Genomic DNA, 21,100 nt, shown 5'->3' with positions numbered 1-21,100 from the left:
GAAAATCTTAGGTGAAAGATAGAGTCTGCCTAGAACAGTTGGATGGATTATAATATTAGGCAGAAGGAGAAAAAAATGTAGAATCACTAGCTAAAGTTTGAAAGGCAGTACCAAAATAGGAATCTAGACACAGGTCTTACCATAAATACTGAATAAGTAGAAGCTTATCTACAAAGATTCTGTTAATGGATTTGTGGTGTAATTTTGCAACATCAATTGTACTAAGGTCATGCTATAACAGAAAAAATACAAGCAAATCATAATGGTAGTAATGACTCCATTTATACAAAGAATGGGAGTTGGGGTCTGTAATTAGGACACACGAGATTATTGGTATAGACTGGATTGTGTACCCTTGAAAGTTCACATATTGAAGACCTGACCTAGGAGGTGGCTGTATTTGGAGGTGGAATCATTGGTGGTAATTAAGATTAGATGAGGTCTTGGTTGGGGTTCTGGTGATGGGATTAGTGGCTTTATAAGAAGAAAAAGGGAGAGAAATTTCTCTCTCTCTCTCTATCTCTCTCTTTCTCTGCCATGTGAGAATGCAGAGAGAAGGCAGAGACAAAGAAGAGGGTTTTCATAGGAACATAACTGACTTTCCAGCCTTTGTACTATGAGAAATAAATGCCTGTTGTTTAACACCCAGGTTATGGTGTTTTGTTATAGTGGCCTGATCAGACTAAAACAGTTATGAGCATAGTTTAGGAACTCTACTAATCTAATGCTATTTAAATTTTAGATTCAAACTCAATAACTGCAGTCAACAACTGAGAAAATATTCACATGTCTAATTGAATCCAAACAAGATGGGGATACAGATATTGTTCTTCCTGCTTCCTTTTAAAAGAAGAAGGGAGGGATCTTAGTTTTTAAACTACTCTTCCAAAGCACAGGCAATTACCAGCCTACTTTCCCAGTAATTTTTCATTCTCACATTTTCTATCACTAAAAGGTAGAAATTTAAGAAGGAAATTCAATTTCCTGTTTTTTTTTTTTTTTCCCCAAATTCTGGCAGTTCATTTCATAATGAGGAAAAAGCCTTTTTATTTTTTTATTTTTTTGGAATCATGATGAAATCTTATGTAGCTCATTTTCTGTTCTCATTCATCTATTTAAATCTCTTGACATTAGTTGAGCATTTGCTGACATAGGACTCTATATCCAGGTGTTATTTGGTAGGATAGAACCCAAATAAAGATATTATTCTTGCCCTTTTGTATTGGGTTCTGTGATACCATTGAAATATCCAGAACTGTGATTAAAAGCCAGCTCTTAGTAAAGTATTATATCATAGTGATGAGGACTGAGTTTACAACTAAAAATAAGTTGTGATCTTTCTCTCCTTAGCCGGTTTGGCTCCGTGGAAAAAGTGTCAGCATGCAAACTGAAGGGTCCTGGGTTCAATTCTGGTCAAGGGCACATGCCTGAGTTTGGGTTTGATCTCCAGTAGAAGGCATCCAGGAGGCAGACAATCAATGATTCTCTCTCATCACTGATGTTTCTATCTCTCTCTCCCTCTCCCTTTCTCTCTGAAATCAATATATATTTCTTTTTTTTTTTAAAGATGTGATCTTTCTCAAATCTGTTGGTGTATACGTAAAACACCAGTATTTCTTCTGTGTAACTTAACCTCAGATCAGAGTATTTATTTTCATCACTTAAAATATGAGAACAGAAAATTTTAAGCATTGAAAAAAATGATAGATTATCTTTCATTCAGCTTGTATTAAACAATGATAAAATAAATTTTTTATAAATATTTTGAGAAATTCAATTTTTATTTTCTGGTATATAGCTCATTCAGTTTTTTGTGTTTCTTTTTTTTTCTTTCATTTAATAAGGATTTCTGTACATATTTAATAATCATGGCCATCAAAGCTTTTTATGTAAAAGCTTCTATTTGTAGGAAAATGTTTATTATTTTAGTATTTTTTAGTATCTTATAGAAATCTATAATAATAAAAGCATAATATGCTAATTAGACTGGACAGCCAAATGACCTTTCGGACGAAGCCAGGGCTGCAAGACCCGAGGGTAGCCACAGGGAGCGGGCCTAAGCCAGCAGTCAGACATCCCCTGAGGACTCCCGGACTGTGAGAGGGAACAGGCCGGGCTGAGGGACACCCCCTCAATTGCACGAATCTCATGCACTGGGCCTCTAGTTTTATAATATAGATGTATTTTTATTGTATCATTAAGAAATCCTACTATCTTGATTTCATTATGATTTAATTTGAATATTTTTTTCTGACTGTTTTGCTATCTCTATGTACAGACAAAACTAAAAGAGATTATACTTGGTATGTTATTCTTTTATCATAAAACCTTATTTTTCTTGAATTTTGCTTATATTTTCACTACCTGGATTAAAAATACTTGATTCAAGGGGAGTAGAGAAATTTCATTCTATTTTTCTTTTTCCTCTCAAATCAGCATTTTGTTTCATGTGCTTTTGTGGATGCTCTTAAGATATGTTTATAGTGCTGGACTTTAGCTGGACTCACACCAGATTGCCATAGAGCATTGTCAGTAAATGAGCTTCTATGACTAGATGAACTGGTGGCCCTGGCATAGTGGATTTTCTTTCCATTAGATATGGACATTGACTTATGGATGACTCCATTGAAACTACTTTAGTAATTGAATGGGCTGCCTCTCCAAAGGGTCTTGTTTATCAGTAAACTGGAATAGTCTACCTTGAGCAGGCTGATATTTTATTTATGTTGCACTCTCTTAGCTTCTCTAGAGAGTCTGTTCCTCCGTTCAGTTTTTCAATTATTCCATTGATTTTGGCAGGACCAAGACTCTGCCTAAAAATAGATTGTGTGTATGACTTGATTTTCTTTAAGATCTTTGCACCAATCAAGAGTTGAGCGCTCATTTATTGGAAACAAACGCAGGTAATATTACAAAAGCATGCTATGGTGCAGTGATAGTTAAACTTTGTGTATATAGAGTCACGAATTGGGCTTATTAAAACATCTACCACTTACAGACATTGTGATTTAGACTGTTCTAGTAAGGGTAAGGAATACACATTTTTAACATAAATTATCAGGAGATTTTGATGCAGGTTTCTGGTCAGTACTTGATGGAAAGAAAACACCCTGGTGTAAGGATGATCATTTGGGGTAGTGAAACCCAGATACAATGTTATTGGGAGAATTTTAGGATTGTAGGATTGCTGTGAGTTCTTAAAGTCTGGCATCACTGTTCAATAAGTGTTATTTCCCTTCCATCGGTTAGTATTTTGTTTAGCCCACGAAACATACGTTAATCTAGATCGAGTAAAATAGAGCTCCTTAAATAATTTCATAGACTATATTAGCTGAAAGGCTCCTCATTCATAAATTCTGAATCTTATTTTAATATTGGTTAACAGAATTATACAGGTTTCTGTGGAGAGCGGCTACAGTGTTTGGACAGGTTCAAGCCTCGGACTAATGAGAGGGCACAGTCCTCTCATTGCCAAGTGCAAGTCCCAGCTTAGAGGGCAGAGCCCTCCCAGCATAATTATAGCCAACAGCTATAGTTGTAAGCATGAACCTATGGTCCCAAACACGTGGCCCCACGTGTCTGAGTGATGTGGGCTTGATAGAGTTCAGGTGCATGTAATTGAGTAGTATCGAAACCCACGAGAATGTTGTAAACATCTTGACCACGCCCTTACTTTGCCTCATGGCATCTAGCTATAAAAAAAGACACGGCTTGTAGTCTGTGGCGCTGTCCCTAGCTCTCCATCAGAGAGGCTCTCCATCAGAGAGGACAGTGTCCCACCAAGACCCAGCTTTCATTCTCTTGTCTGTCTTTTCTCAATCCTTCACCGCCCCCACTCAGGTTCACCCTTGGCCATGCTGGTGCGGCACAGGTTTCAAGTGTACAACTCAACAAAACATCATCTGCATATTGCATTGTGTGCCCATGGTCGAAAGTAGTCTCTTTCCAACCCCATGTATCTCCTTTACCCACCATTGCCCTCTTCTACCTCCCCCATTCAGCCCCCAAACCCCTCATCACTCTGACAGCTATTCTATATGAATCTATGCTTCTGTTTCTATTCTGTTTGTTAAATTATTTGGTTAATTAGATTCCACATAGAAGTGAGATCATATGGAATTTGCCTTTCTCTGACTGGCTTATTTCACCTAGCATAATATTCTCTATGTCCATCCATGCTGTCACAAAGTAAAATTTCCTTCTTTTTCACAGTGAGTAGTATTCCATTTTGTAAATATACTACAGCTTTTTTATCCACTCAAATACTGATAGGCACTTGGCTATTGTAAATAATGCTACCATGAACATAGGGGTGCATATGTTCTTTCAAATTAGTGTTTTGGGGTTCTTAAGATATATTCCCAGAAGTGGAATTGCTGGGTCAAAAAGCAGTTCAATTTTTAATTTTTTGAGGAAACTTCATACTGTTTTCCACAGTAGCTGCACCAATCTGCATTCCCACCAGCAGTGCACTAGGATTCCTTTTTCTCCACATCTTCTCCAGTACTTGTTTGTTGGTTTCTTGATGTTAGCCATTCTGACAGTTGTGAGGTCATATCTCATTGTGGTTTGAATTTGCATCTTACTGATGATTAGTGACATTGAGCATCTTTTCATATGTCTATTGGCCATCTATCTGTACATCCTCTTTGGAGACATGTCTATTCAGGTCCTTTGCCCATTATTTAATTGGATTGTTTTTCTTGATGTTCAGTTGTATAAATTCTTCATATATTTTGAATATTAACCCCTTTTTAGATGTCTAAAGAAATAAATTGAGGAAGATATATATATAAGTGGAACCATACACATATTCATGGATTGGAAAAATTAACATCATTAAAATGCCCATGCTACCCAAAGTGATCTATAGTTTCAATGCAATTCCTATTAAAATAGCAATGGCATCTCATGTATTTAGAAAAAATATTCCAAGAACTGATGTGGAACCACAAGAGATCCCAAATATTCTTGAGAAAGCAGAACAAAGTTGGAGATATCACACTACCTGATATCAAACTCTATTACAAGGCTATAGTAATGAAAACAGCATGGTACTGGCATAAGAGCAATATACAAATAAATGGAACAGAATAGAGTCCAGAAATAAACCCATGCCTTTATGGTCCATTAATATTTGACAAAGGAGGCAAGAGCATACAATGGGAATCAAGAACATACCGTATTTTCCGGCGTATAAGACGACTGGGAGTATAGAAGATTTTCCTGGGTTAAAAAGTCGTCTTATACACCAGAAAATACAGTACAATGAGTAAAAAAAAAGTCTCTTCAATAAATGGTGTTGGGAATATTGGACAGATAGATAAACAAAGATTAAACTAGACCACCAAGTTACACTATGCATAAGGATAAACTAAAAATGAATTAAAAGACTTAAGTCACAAAACCATAAAAATCCTAGAAGAAAACATAAGCAATAAAATCTCAGATATTTCTTGTAGAAATATTTTTGCCAATATATCTGCTTGGGCAAGGTTAACAAAAGACAATAAACATGCAAACAAACAAACAAAAAACAAATGCAACTACATCAAACTTAAAAGCTTATGTATAGCAAAATAAACTATCAATACAATAGAAAGAGAACCCACTGAATGGAAGAACATATCCTCCAATATATTTTAAATAATTCAGTCTTTTTGAAGAAAAGAGGTTTTACTTAAATGATATATGTTCTTCAACACAGCAATACTATATTTATATTAATATTCCAATTTCACAATCTGTGCCAATTCATTCAATTTTATTTTTAAATTATCTTCCTATACATTTTGTTTACACAGGGTTTCAGCATTTTCAGCTTCTTGTCATTTTTGAAGCAATATATCAAATAATTTTCAAAATTTAGAACACACACAGAATAGGCACAGCTCTATTTTTTGATTGGAATGTATTTGATTTGTTATGAAAAGTGAACTAAACTATTCTTTTAACAGTTTGATTCAGGAGGATATAATAGTAATATTATAGTTCTTACCAGTAAGCAGAAATGATATGGTCACAATAATAGAGAGATATAATGAGAATATAAGAGAGGAGGATATAATGCCTAAAGTGTTCTAAAAAATCCTCACCAAACTGAAGCTCTTATGACCTAATTGTATTGTGATTAATGCTGTTTGTCTGTTGCAGAGAATTGTCAGCTTATGTACTGAGCCAGCTGTCAAAGTTGAAATTTCTTGCAGAGGAAAACTGTACAATTTCATACCCCCAAAAGATAAAATAACCTTGAAGATTAAAATAAGAAAAGTTTCAGAACACAATTGCACATTTTTTAATGAAATGACAAAGTTGTTTTCATTCTAGACAGTATTTTTGACAAAGTTCCATATCTGAGGTTAATGACAATGTCTTAAGGGCACACGTTTTGAAGGAGAGTAGAAGTGGTTCAGAAAATTGAAGAAAAATAAGAGAAGGAAAAATATTTATGGATAAGGTAACACCATATAGGTAAGTAAGTAAAAATAAAAGTAAAAAGAGGTAATCAGAAATATGAGTTACTCTAAAACTCAAATAAGAGGCATATCAACATCAAAATGAGCTGAAAGATGTATACATGTGTGCCACTAATTTATTCAGATGATGTCCAAATAACCAATCTATACTAATAAAAGGGTAATATGCTAATTAGACCGGATGTCTTCCGGACTTCCATCCGGACGTTCTTCTGGACAAAGCCACAGTGGAGGGGGCCGAGGCAGAGGCAGTTAGGGGTGATCAGGCTGGCATGGGAGGCAATCAGGCAGGCAGGCAGAGGCAGTTAGGGGTGATCAGGCTGGCATGGGAGGCAATCAGGCAGGCAGGCAGAGGCAGTTAGGGGTGATCAGGCAGGCAGGGGAGAAGTTACACATGATCAGGCCAGCAGGGGAGCAGTTAGGGACAATCAGGCTGGCAGGCAGAGGTGGTTAGGGGCAATCAGGCAAGCAGGCAGAGAGGTTAGGGGTAATTAGGCAGGCAGGGGAGCAGTTAGGGGTGATCAGGCTGGCAGGCAGAGGCAGTTAGAGGTGATCAGGCAGGCAGGGGAGCAGTTAGGGGCGATCAGGCAGGCAGGCAGAGTGGTTAGGGTCAATCAGGCAGGCAGGCAGGTGAGCAGTTAGGAGCCAGAGGTCCTGTATTGAGAGAGGGATATTCGACTGCCAATTTAAGCCTGATCCCACAGTCGGACATCCCCCGAGGAGTCCCGGATTGGAGAGGGTGCAGGCCGGGCTGAGGGATCCCCTCCCATGCACGAATTTTGTGCACTGGGTCTCTAGTACAATGATAATAATAAAAAGAAGCACCAAAGTTCTCCATGCTGAACAATAGTAAATGAGTTTGCTCCTTGATGAAAACATTATTATTTATTGGTTTCCTAAGTAGTCACTGTTGGAATTTAGCACAAATTTATGAAGATGAAAGTGATTTGTGTACTCCAAATAAATAAATGAGCAACAATACTAGGAGGAAGACTTCTCATGTCTCATTTCTTTTATTAATGAATGTTTCTCCATGCCCCATCTATGCTGAGCTCTTTAGCCAGTTGACAAGTTGACTTAATCATAATATCTTTATAATTAATCAAAATCACAATGAAACATGGACTATACTCAAAATATATTAAAAAAACACCTTGTAAATTAGAAATTAGTAGAATATTTTGTCAATGTTACTTCTAGAGTTTTCTGAAACATTGCCATTTATCAAGCAATCATTTAAAGTTTTTCTATATGCTGTAAGTAGAAGTAGACTCTTCTAGGAACTAAAGCTACACTTGAGTTAACAATAGAGCTTAAAAATTTTTTAAATCACAGTCATGTATATAATTTCATAAATATTTACAAAGCATCATATAAAAAAGATGATCTAACAATGTCTTGGTAGAAGAGCTGAGAAAATAAAACACAACACAATGGGCAGGAGTTATTTTCAAAAGTAAAGCATATTGACTTTGGTGTTAAACTAACAGATATAAATCTATACAAATAAAATAGGAATGTACAATTTGGACAGATTCTGAAAATAAGCAAATTCTTTAATTTTCTAAGGTGTTAGTTATGTATTTAGAAGTTGTTAGATGAACAGGAAGGAAGGAAGGAAGGAAGGAAGGAAGGAAGGAAGGAAGGAAGGGAGGAAGGAAGGAAGGAAGGAAGGAAGGAAGGAAGGAAGGAAGGAAGGAAGGAAGGAAGGAAGGAAGGAAGGAAGGAAGGAAGGAAGGAAATCTAAGGAGGACTTTGAGTAGAATTATTGTGTAATGACATTATTTAAAGAAGATTTGTTACTTTGGAAAGAACTAAAAGGATTGGAGACTAAAGAATAATAAGAGACCTATTGAAGAGATATCCAGATATGCAAAATAATGATTACAATAATGGCTGCAACCCATCAAAAATCTCACCTTCATTCATTCAATAACCTGTCTTTCCCGCTAACTTCTTGTATCCTGACTCCAATGATCCAACTCCACTAGGACTTGGCATTGCATTTGTACTGATAAAATTTTCACTGTCATTTATCCCTTTGATATTCTAGTTCTCCAGCTTGCACAGCTTACATTCTATAATCCATCACTTTCTTTTAGATAGCACTTCTTCCCTTATTTTTGGACTCCCTATTCCTCTCTCCCTATGTAGTATCATTTAGAAGTAACAAACTATCATTTGACCCCAAATCTTTCCCTACCCTGAACTTGTATCAATGTAATAAAATGTGGCTGGAGAAAACATGCTACCCCAATAATTGGTATCAATTAAAAATAAAAATAACAAACACCAAAAGAGTAAAAAACTAACATGTAATCATGGTATTTCAGTAGTTCTTTGACTCTTTACTCCCTTTCACATTTTCTTTATCCTTAACCTGCAATAACTCCTCCCAATCCTCATTATTTTCTAATTATATTGTTTTTTAATTCTCTGAGACAATTGATGTAATTAGAAGGTATTTTTCCTGAACCTAGCAATGTAATCATATGTTTTACCTTCCTGACTCATATATAAAGTTATGTGTGGTAGAGTTCATATCTTTTCCTCTTATCAGGGATATCATTTCAGTAAGATAAATTAGTCTTTTGCCTGTATTTTCTTTTTTTCACACCCGATTGTAGAATTCTATTCAGCATTAAAATAAAATTAATTTCTCCTCTCAACAAAATCTTTTTTCCATGATTCCCCAGGGTATAAACCATTACTTGCTTTCCATTATGGCAATATTTCTCTTATAGTCCTATTATGAGAAATAAACAAGTTTTAGAAAATTTTACATAATGTATTACCATTAAGATTTAGTTAAAAACATGTAAAGCTGCATGCATATATACATAATAAACACCAAGTTCAGGATAGTGCTACCTGTGTTGTAGAAAGAGGGGATAGTACCTGGGAGGATAATGGGACTTCACCTGTATTGTTAGTATTTGATTAGTATGCAAAAGTTAATTATATACCTTTGTATATTTTAAACTAATTCAATATAAAGATAAGTCTGGGTAGCACTGAAGTAAATGTGGGAACAGCTACAGAGGAAGAATATGAGAAATGCATTTTTCTTCACATGCTCCAAACTAGGCAAGCCTTGTTTTCTTGTTTCCTTGCCTCAGGACATACCACCCCCCACCTTTGTTTTTCTTCTTCTTCCTTTTTTAAAAATAAATATATAACTAAAGGTTGTTGTTGTTGTTTTTATTTGTAATTGCCTAAGAGCACTATAAAGAAAAAGACAGTCACCCAAAGGTGAAGTAGATAGATAAACCCACCAAACCTGAGGTAGGGACATATATCAACTGGTTCCATGGAAGCTGACTGTGGTGCCCTCTAGTGTGGAGAGGCTTGACCTGCACGGTTGAAAAGTGTGATTGGTAGGTAATAAAGTTTTATCCTGAGCTCAAGATCTCTATTCCAACGCAAAAGTTCCTGTTAGGTTTCCCACAATGGGCCTGAGTCTTAACTTCAACAAATTCAATCAACTTCAGTCACAGTCATTTTGATAGTAATAGGATGTATAGAAAACAGGGTCTGAATATTTACTGAAATTAACTTTCCCCTCAGCCTATTTGAGAGGTTTGGGGATTTAATTTCATTTCAATACTAAATATTTCCCCCTACATCCAAAATTATGGAATAATATTCAAAAGCATCAACATGTTTACTTACCCCAAATAACAAAATAACATAACCTGTGATTTCTGATATATACACAGCAATTTTCCATGACCTCCTACCACATACCTGTTGAAGAAGTCAGTTAGCAGTAATTGCGCATATTGGTTTAGGTGTCTATATATCAGCTAAGGAATATTTTGACTAATGTTTGTTTTTGTATTATACACAAAAGACTAATTTAGAAGATAAAGGCATTGTTGACACATTGGTAAAATGTCTACGCCAAAGGAACTGTTAGCATATTTATGGACAGCAATTCATTTAATTTTCTTGCAAAGTCTTAGTGTATCAAGTTTGTTTGGGTTGAGTAGCTCCTGCATCCCCTCTTCATCTCTCTTTCTGCTTCATATTTCAAGGACATCAACATGTTTTGGAAAATTCTAAATGCACAATTAAGTTATTGTTCTAAATAATCTCTTCTCTTTAAAATAACTTACTTATAAATTCCCAAATAAAAATGTACCTTTTATATAATTTATCTGATTATATTGAAAATGAACAAAAAATAATTCTTCAGATTGAAGGCTCTAAAACATTGTATTAACCTTCATTAATTTAGTAGTTCTGTTTTCAGTAATGAGTAAAAATGCAATCCTGAGGAAGTTGATGTTAAAAGAGCTGTGTGAAAGAATGTATGCATGCATGTGTAATTACACATACAAATTAGAGTTCTGAATAATAGTATCATTAGTTTGAGAGACTACTGAGAAAATAAATGGAGCCTGTTTTTACTTATCAGCTGCTGAGTGTCCTAGGCATTTATCAAGACACACTTACTAATTTTGGAGTTAAATTGAACAATCTTTTCAAATTACCATGAACTTTAAAAATCCATAGAAGTAATTCTTCTCTATTTAATCAAACTGAAAGAGCTCAAGATTCCTTGGAATAGAGTATGAGAAACCAAGATTCAATTAATAACTATGGAAAAGTATGTGGCATCTTAATAGAAATACATTATTAGAATCTTCATGAATAATAACATATAAACATCACACACACAGACATACAAATCTAATACACACTCTAAGACTTGTTTTGCCAGTGTTTTTCTTTAATTTCTGATATTGCTAAATGCCTTTTTACATTTATAGCCTTAGTTCATACAATTTTTCTAATCCGTCTATTTCTAAATACTGGTGATTTGTTTCTTTATTTTCCCCTGCTTTAGTCATTAGTGGATTATTAACCTGGAGGCTTATCAGATAGAAAGTGGAGCCATCCTAATATATAAAAACCCTGGGTCAAAACGACTGGTAACATGGAGGCTCAACCAACTGGAAGTCAGTCCTGCAGTCAGAGCTGAGTTGCCATGGCAACACAGTGCTGAATGCTTCCGCTGCAGGTGCGGTGCCCCAGCACAGATTGCTGAGGGGGCTTCGAATCAGGGCCAGAGAGAGACCTGAAAATAGAAGCAGGGACTGATCCATTGCCTCTGTGGCAGTTTTTGATCAGCACTTGCTTCTCTTTTTCTCTCCCAGTCTGGCCAGCAGCAGCACCTCCATTTCTCTCCAGGATTCCACCTGGGCTGCTGATCAGCCCCACTTTTCTGACCAGGCCCTATTGATAGGCCCAGAGAAGCTGACTGGCATAGGAACCAACCAATCAGAACCAAATGTGGGTGCTGTGAAGAACCAATGGCTGCCTAGGAGGAGAAGCTTCTGAAGCTGACTGGCATAGACACTGACCAATCAGAACCAAATGTGGGTGCTGAGGGGAGCCAATGGCTGCCTAGGAGACAAAGCTTTTGACACTGAATGGCATTGAAACCAACCAATTAGAACCAAATCTGGGTGCTGTGGGGAGCCAATGGCTGCCTAGGAGGCAGAGCTTTTGATGCTGACTGGCATAGAAACTGACCAATCAGAACCAAATTGGCCAGCAGAGGAGGGCAGTTGGGGGTGAGATCAGGCCAGCTGAGGAGGGCAGTTGGGGGCGAGATCAGGACAGCAGGGGAGGACAGTTGGGGGCAACCAGACCAGGAGGGGAGGGCAGTTAGGGTGATCAGGCTAGTAGGCAGAGGCAGTTAGGGGTGATCAGGCAGGAAGGTAAGTGAGTGGTTAGGAGTCAGCGGTTCCAGATTGCAAGAGGGATGTTCCCAATTGGAGAGGGTGCAGGTTAGGTTGAGGGAATCCCCTCTTCATCCATAAATTTCATGCACCTGGCCTCTAGTCCTATATAATAAAAGCCTAATATGCAAATTGACCTAACAGTAGAATGACCAGTCACTATGATGCACACTGACCACCAGGGGGCAGACGCTCATCACAGGAGCTACCCCTAGCCTACAGTCACCAGGCCAGCCAAGGCAGATGCCAGCGGAGGACCCCTGATCACCCTGCCAGTCACCCCACAGATTGGCCCTGATTGCCGGCCAGGCCTAGGGACCCTACCTGTGCATGGTTTTGTGCACTGGGCCTCTAGTATAATATATTTCTTTATTTCCACCATTTTGCAATTGAAAGGCTCTGTAAAATGCTAATTTGTCAAACTTATATTCTGTGTAAAAAGTAGAAAGAGCTGTAGCCAGACACAGTTAAAGGCAATTTTTAAAATATATCGAAATTAATTTATGATTTAAAAAAAATCTGCAGAATAATTTTTCATAATATACCTTATACAGCGGTGGGCAAAAATAGGGTTATAGTTGTTCATATGGAAAAAGACATACAGGTTTTGATTATTATAATAGCTGTATTAACTAAAAAGGAATATTCCAGCCCTGTCTGATTTGGCTCAGTGGATAGTGTCAGGCCGTGGACTGAAAGGTCCCAGGTTCGATTCCAGTTGAGGGCATGTACCTTGGTTGGAGGCTTGATGCCCAGTAGGGGGCATGCAGGAGGCAGCTGATCAATGTTTCTCTCTCATCGATGTTTCTAATTCTCTATCCCTCTCCCTTCCTCTCTGTAAAAAGTCAATAAAAATATATTTTTTAAAAAGAATATTCCAAGGCACAGTAAACATACTTTTGCCCACCACTGTATATGTTTATGGTAAAAATACAATTTATCATTTTATAGGGACCATGTTGACAGTACAACAAGATATTACAAGACACTGATGTAAATTATAACACTGGCATGGACAATCCAGTACCTATGGTCAACCTACAAACTTCCGTTTTTATCCATTTCTGCTTTTAATCATTCACTGGTATTTTTCTGAATATCTTTTAAAAAATTTATCTATTTTATTGTTCTTTTATAAAATTAGCAGAATTTTCCCTATATATTTAGAGTTAGTATATTTGGAATTATTGATCTCTTCATTTTACTGTTCTCTATAGATATAACATTTTAAACTGAAAAATACTGTCTCTAGAGGTGCTGAGGAAACTAGTGAACTTAGATTTAATAAAGGATATTCCTAATTCTATTTTTTCTTATTAAAATATTCAAATATTTAAGTCCAAATGATTTCATATATAGTTTTGGTTTCAGTTATCACTATTTCTATAAAATATTACAAAAGACAAAACTCACCAAATACTTGGTTTCTTTTACATATTTTTAGTACCTCCTTAAACTCAGATGCTACACAATTATAGGCTTTCCTGTTTTCATTTTATTTCAGAAAAAAAGTATCCTATTTAAATAAGAATGACATCCAAAATTTTCTAACTCAATTTGAGATATTCCAAACAATTCTAGAATTTTGAAGTTAAATCCAATATATAAGCTCTTCTCTGATTGCATTATTTGGTTACTACATTGAGTAAACTAAACTGTAATTCCAACCTTGGTTTTGTTAGGATGCTACTGTCCATTGGTTTACAAGCTCTATTTTTAAAAATCTTTGATTTGACAAGTTGAGGTTTTTAGAGTTTCACATACTAAATTATTTGATAAAATATTTCTGAGGCCTGGTTTTAACAACATGTAACACAATTTAGAAAATTTATTAACCAAAATTGTGTAAAAAAATTATGTTGATTTACTAAGGAATCCTTCAAGTGCTCAAATATTTCTAAAACCACATTGCTGCAGGTTAGCAAAGAGAGGAATTTTATACCATTAAGATATTTATAAAATAACTATTAATATTTTTAAAATGTTAGTTTGGCACTAACTGTGCAGACAGAAATAATTTATCAAGGGCAACTTGTATTTCAATTAGTATAATATCACCATGTTTTTTAATTTACAATGGTACATTTTAATAATCATACAACTAATTCTAAGTGCATTTATTCATTACAAGTTTCTTAATGTGGTCTGAACATTACTTTTATTACAGTGGTATGCTCTACCTAAATTGATTTACTATTTGAAGCATCCAATAACTTTATAATAATTTAACTGGGAAGTTTTCTTCTAATAATGAGCCAATAAATTAATAGATATCACTGCATGTTTTGTACATTCACAAAAACATTGGGAAACAATAATGAACAAATCAATTTAGGAAAGCAATCCTTTGATGTCAATTATAAAGTCATCTCTCTACTTTCACCTCCAAATGACAGAATCAGAAATCAAGAGTCTATATAATTAATACATCCATCTCAACTTCAGCATTCTCTGTCACCGAATTGCACTTTCTCCTAAGAAAATTATTTTTTCTCAGCAACTTTTACTCCTTAATATTTTTCAGCATTTAATTCCTGCATCATTAAGTTGGATATTTATTTGCATGTTTCATATCATCATTTCCTCTCAAGATCACTAACATCTTCTGAAAATGGCTGATGCAAAAAAATGACTTTAATGCTCTCTGATGGGGAGAGAGAAGCATCTTCTGTCGGCTTCTGGAACTCTTGGAAGGGTTGTAAAATAAATATAAGCATGTAATTATCCAGATCAAGAAAGTTATTTGCATCTTATTTCAGTGAGCTAGAAGATTTGGCTGTCTCAGTTCTCAGGAATGAGGGGCACCAGAAGTTTAGGTAGTGTTTGAAAGCTGGACAGTAGTCCATGGCCCACTCTTTATAGAACCACAGGATCTGTAAGAGAGAAAGCTAAACTAGGCAATTGTCACATAAGAAGAAGATCATGTAATAATAGTATAGAATCCCCAGCCTTAGAGGGTGAAAATACAATGGGCCAGTGTTTTTAAGGGTCTTCTCTTTGTGAAGATTTCTCACTCCAAAAAGTTGTTAAGATCACCAAATTATGAGCACGATTTCATGAGAAATTAAGACTTTATTAGGATTCTGCAAACACTCATTACTACTTTTTGTCTTATATAGTCTTTGCATTTTCTGTTCTTTCAATAATAACCCATTTTTAAAGCAATCTGAATCAAGTTCAAGTGGTCACTTAACTAATCCTTACATATAGGCCAGACTTTTCTATGCCTAACACATTTGGCTATGACTTTAGAGTTTTGAACTCAGAAGAGATATGCATTACTGAGTTTGTTAGACTTGTCTTGAATGGCATGATTGCCTATTTCTGCTCCTGGAGAGTGGTTAATCTTAGGTGCTTGGAATCATCCCTGTTTTAAATCCCCTTTGTTCTATTAACTGAGTATCTTTGGGTAACCTGCCCTGATCTTCTTCCTCATTAAGGGTTTAATTTTTCCTGCATTAGCTATAGCTAATCTTTAGCATTTTTAAAATAAAAAATGTATAAATACATATAGAGCAGTCATAAATCTTAAGTGTACAGATTAATGACTTTTGTAAAGTGTAACAAGCATCCAGATTACAAATAAAAAATTAATAGCATTGCAGAAGTCCCACTTTCTTCATCTTCCATATATGTTTACCCCAAATGTCACTGATTGCTCTTCTGATTTTTAACATGAAAATACTTGGCCTGATTAATAATATCATATAAATAGATTCATATATATACATATATATATACACACACACACACATATATATACACATATATATATATACACACACACATACACACACACACACACACACACACACACACACACACACACACACATATATATATATATACTAGAGGCCCGGTGCACGAAATTCGTGCATGGAGGGGGGTTGTCCCTCAGCTCAGCCTGTACCCTCTCCAATCTGGGACCCCTCAAGGGATGTCCGACTGCCCGTTTAGGCCCGATCCCAGGACTGCTGGCTCCCAACTGCTTGCCTGCCTGCCTTCCTGATTGCCCCTAACCACTTCTGCCTGCCAGCCTGATCACCCCCTAACCACTCTGCTGCCAGCCTGTTTGCCCCCAACTTCCCTCCTCTGCCGGCTTGGTCACCCCTAACTGCCCTCTCCTGCAGGGTTGATCACCTCCAACTGCCCTCCCTTGCAGGCTTGGTCCCTCTCAACTGCCCTCCCTTGCAGGCCAGGTGCCTCCCAACTGCCCTCTCCTGCTGGCCATCTTGTGGTGGCCATCCTGTGTCCACATGGGGGCAGGATCTTTGACCACATGGGGGCAGCTATATTGTGTGTTGCAGTGATGATCAATCTGCATATTACTCTTTTATTAGATAGGATAGAGGCCTGGTACAGGAGTGGGGGCCAGCTGGTTTGCCCTGAAGGGTGTCCCTGATCAGGGTGGGGTACCCTTGGGGCATGGGGCGGCCTGAGCGAGGGGCATGTGGTGGTTTGCAGGCCAGCCATGCCCCCTGGCAACGCAAGCGGAGGCCCTGGTATCTGGAATTTATTTTCCTTCTACAATTGAAACTTTGTAGCCTGGAGCAGAGCCAAGCCTGGGGCTCCCTCCGAGGCCCGAAGCCATTTGTGTTGGGGTTATAATTGAAACTTTGTTGCCTTAAGTGGGTGGGCCCGGCCAGGGTGTGTGGAAAGCTTTGCTTCCCCTGTTGCCGGCGGCATCCCTGGCCTGCTCTCTCAAGCTCCATTCTGCCGCCATTTGTTTGAATTTGTTTACCTTCTATAATTGAAACTTTGTAGCTTGAATGGAGGCTTAGGCCTGCAACGGCTGGCAGAAAGCTTGGCTTCCTCTGTTACCTGGGAAACCTTGCTCTCTGTGGCTGTAGCCATCTTGGTTTGGGTTAATTTGCATAGTCGCTCTGATTGGATGGTGGGTGTGGCTTGTGGGTGTGTCGGAGGTATGGTCAATTTGCATATTTGTCTATTATTAGATAGGATGCTTTCCTGATAATGGAAGTAATAAAGAGACTTCTGTTCAGGAATACAGTTATTGTATTTAGAAAAGGAAAAAATGTATTTAAATAGAAAGCAACCTACAAACATGAGAACACTCTAAATATTAGCAGTAATAGCAGTACAACTGACCTAATTAAATGCAATTGGCTTGTCCATAAAGTGAAGGGATATTTGGTTCAACAACATCTCATTACATAAAGGAAATAAAAGGAGATAGAAATTTATGTAGTTTATTAGATAATCTTATATAAATGATAATTATCGACATTCACCTTATTTTTCATATTCTCCTTTTAAATAAGCTATTCATTATTTTAGTAATAACATTTACTAAGATTTTCTAAATTTGTTATGGAATTTAGAAAGGAACTATGCACACAGTTCATATATTACATACAGTTTTCCAAAAGGTCTTTATAGGAACTCTAGGTATTAAAAATAGTTTCAGAAAATCTTACTTTGGAAATTATAAAGCAAAAATCACAGAATTGACATTGGAAATGACTTTTAAAAGGGCAGAAAACTTAAAACCCCTCTTGGATAGAGTCTATAGTTCACTTTACAAAACATCAAGAAAATGACCAAGTTAACCTTGGTTCTCAAGGTCTCTTTGTTTGTTTGTTTTTATTTTCCCATCTACTTCCATATAGTTGTAGTTCAAACAATGAGTTTCAGAACAACATGATAGTGTACATATCCTCAATTTAATACACTTAGAACTCATTACTAATAGCTATTTTCCTTGTTCTAAAAATGTTGAAATAACCCCAAAAGCTTTAGGGTTATAAAGATCACTTACTTCTCTATGTCTCAATTTGTTTGATTATAAGGTGAGAACAATGTGTCTCATCTACTTTGGTCTTTGAGATTTTAAGGCTTAATGAGTGCAGAAGTTTTTAAAGACTTTACAAGAAAGTAGGCACATAAATAACTTTAATGACAAGTCCGCTAGATAGCAATGAGAAATGTGTGAAACATTATTTCCAAAGATCAAAAATGTCAAAATATACACTTTTATCAGCTCTTAGCCCCCAACCTCTAAGAAGATCAAAGACCCTTCTCTTTTGTATAGTAATCTCTGGAAGCTATTTAGCTCAAATTTTTTAAAAGAACATACACAAATGATGAAAAAAGCTTCAATAGCATTAAGAAAAAATATAAAAGTTTAGTATAGACCCATAGAAATGATATCAGATAATATGGTAAACAATTCTTTCCAAAAATATAAATAACCAAAAACTGCCAAGTACTTTTCTGAAATAAAATGAAAATGGAATAGATGCACATATTATCTATAAAAACTGTTGTCATTTTATCAGTGGATAAAGTATCTGGAAAGCACCCTAATGATTTTTTGTTCAATCTTCTTTAGGAAGGAGTGTGATCTTCAAAATGGAAAGAACAAACAAAAATAGAGAGGGTACATATTACAGGTCAAGAAATCATGATGCCCCTGCCGGTTTGGCTCAGTCCCAAGTTTGATTCCGGTCAAGGGTATGTACCTCAGTTGCAGGCTTGATTCCTAGCCCTGGTCGGGGCATGTGCAGAAGGCATCCAATTGATGTGTCTCTCTCACATCAATATTTCTCTCTCTATCTGTCTCTCCCCCTCCCTTCCACTCTCTCTAAAGAAATCAATGGGAAAATATCCTCAAGTAAGGATTAACGAGAGAGAGAGAGAGAGAGAGAGAGAGAGAGAGAGAGAGAGAGAGAAGAAATCATACTATCCTGAATGAATTCAAATCTATAGGCCCAAGGAAATTAGAGGTGCCAATGGTACTTACCTCCAAACCAGCTCTGATAACCTATGCAATAATGGAAAAAGGAAGACTTTTCAGAAAATGGTACATGGGCAAATGCTCCAAATTTTAATGAATACTCTGATCTTGTCCTAGATAGAACACCAAAAGAGTGGTTTTAATTTCTAAAGTAATTATAGACCTTTTGGAATTGAAATGTATACTAGAGGCCACCTGTTTCAACATAATTATTTTTCAGATCATAAAAATCAAAGTTCAAAAATTCTAGTGATTTTTCTACAGCCTTTGCTAAAGGACACTACTTTAATGTGTTTGAAAACTAAGCATATCGTGTAACCTTCCTGTTCCTCAATCCCTTTATATATAAAATGGGATTAAATAAGGCTGCCATTTAAAATGTCCAGCTCCAACTCCAATATGTATGCATTCTAATACAGAATTTTAGATTTTCTTTACACCCCAAGAACTATGACTGTCTATATGAATCAAGGATCATACATCTCTTTAGTATGCCATTTTCACTATTTTATGTGCACATTGAGAAAATCATACGGTGAGTGTGGATTTTATTCTGTAGCCCACATGCTTTTTTATGACTTCCCACATCAAAAGATGAGTCCTCCCACATTTCTTGTACCCTAAGCAATGATATCCCCAAGGTGCATTTGTTCCTTCTTCCCAACTTCATTTTGCTCAAGTTTCCACTAAACTCTAAAATCTGCCAGCTCCCTGCCCAGAGTCCCTTTCCAGTTCTCTTTGCTTGAATTTTTATCCCTTGTACTCATTGCTGTTCTTGACAGCATTTTTTTAAAAGAAAAGTCTGTTAAAGGAGTTGCAAATAGCCACCACTGATATATACACATAAATAGTGTATCGCAACAATGCCAGCCGAGTTTCTTACCCGGTTCCTGAAAATATCTGAGGTCTAATAGCAAACGATCTTGCAGCTCATGGCAAACTAGGGACTGGGGACAGAGACACTAGAGTAGTGATGTTTTAACCATAGAATCACCTGGAAATATTTTATAAAATAGCTATGACCAGGCCACGCCCAATACCAATTAAATAAAAACATCTGGAAATGGGGCCCTGGCATCAGGTCTTTTAAAAGCTCCCAGGAGATTCCGACATGCAGTCAAGCTCGAGAATGACTGTTTAGTACAAATATCCCTTGAGGCTTTCAGCTTCCTCCAGTCAGGAAGGGTAGAAACAGAGCCAGTCCAACACTTGGTGGGAGTGAGTGGCATTAAAGGAGACACAGGCCAAAGCAAGAGGGAAACAAAGGTGATTAGAGTCTGCAAAGCTTGAGTGATACACAGGGACATTAACAACTGACTTACAAAGCCTTGGATTGAATAGAAACATAATTTCTGTCCAGCAAGCAAACCAACAGGAATGATCCCTTAGTTCTAACATCTTAGCTTACTTTAAATTGGGCACGGAACCTCAAAAATAATTATAACTGAAAATAAAAATTAAAATGACTAGATATAATACACTCCCCAAACCATATTTCTAGTTTCTCAGAACTGTAATAAGACAATGCGCTATTGCTGTTAATAGAATATTACCTTGTAAAATAAAAATGCTAGTGTGGCTTTTTGTTGAGGAGACTTATATTTTTCATTTTACACTTTTCTGTCCATTTTGAAAGTTTTATTTTATGTGCATGCTACTTTTATATAAATAAATTGATGGTGAAAAATAAATACATAACTCTGAAAATACATATATAAAACCACATTGATCCAGCCAAAGAGGTTATTGAACCTACAGAAAAAAAACTTCACATTAAGTCTAAAATAATGTGATTATGAATTGTAAGACTAAATTCTTCAAAATATTGATCATAAGATATCCTTCTGCATGTTAAAAGTATATATATATAAAGCACACACACACACACACACACACACACACACACACACACACACATACACATATATATATATAAAATAGGGTAATATGCAAATTGGTCAGAGTACCGTCACAGTAATGACTGATCAGCAGGGTGCGTGCGTAGTGGGTGGGCAGGGACTTGCAGCATTGGGGATGCGATGGCGGCTGGCACTTGGCAAGAGCCAGCCTGGGGCTCCGGCAAGTCGCCAATGGCCGCTGCCGCTTCAAGGTTCCAA

Source organism: Eptesicus fuscus, chromosome 6, assembly GCF_027574615.1.
Source record: "Eptesicus fuscus isolate TK198812 chromosome 6, DD_ASM_mEF_20220401, whole genome shotgun sequence".
In the NCBI taxonomy this organism is placed as follows: Eukaryota; Metazoa; Chordata; class Mammalia; order Chiroptera; family Vespertilionidae; genus Eptesicus; species Eptesicus fuscus.
The sequence above is the reverse complement of the archived record's forward strand: the minus strand, read 5'-3'. Positions refer to the sequence as shown.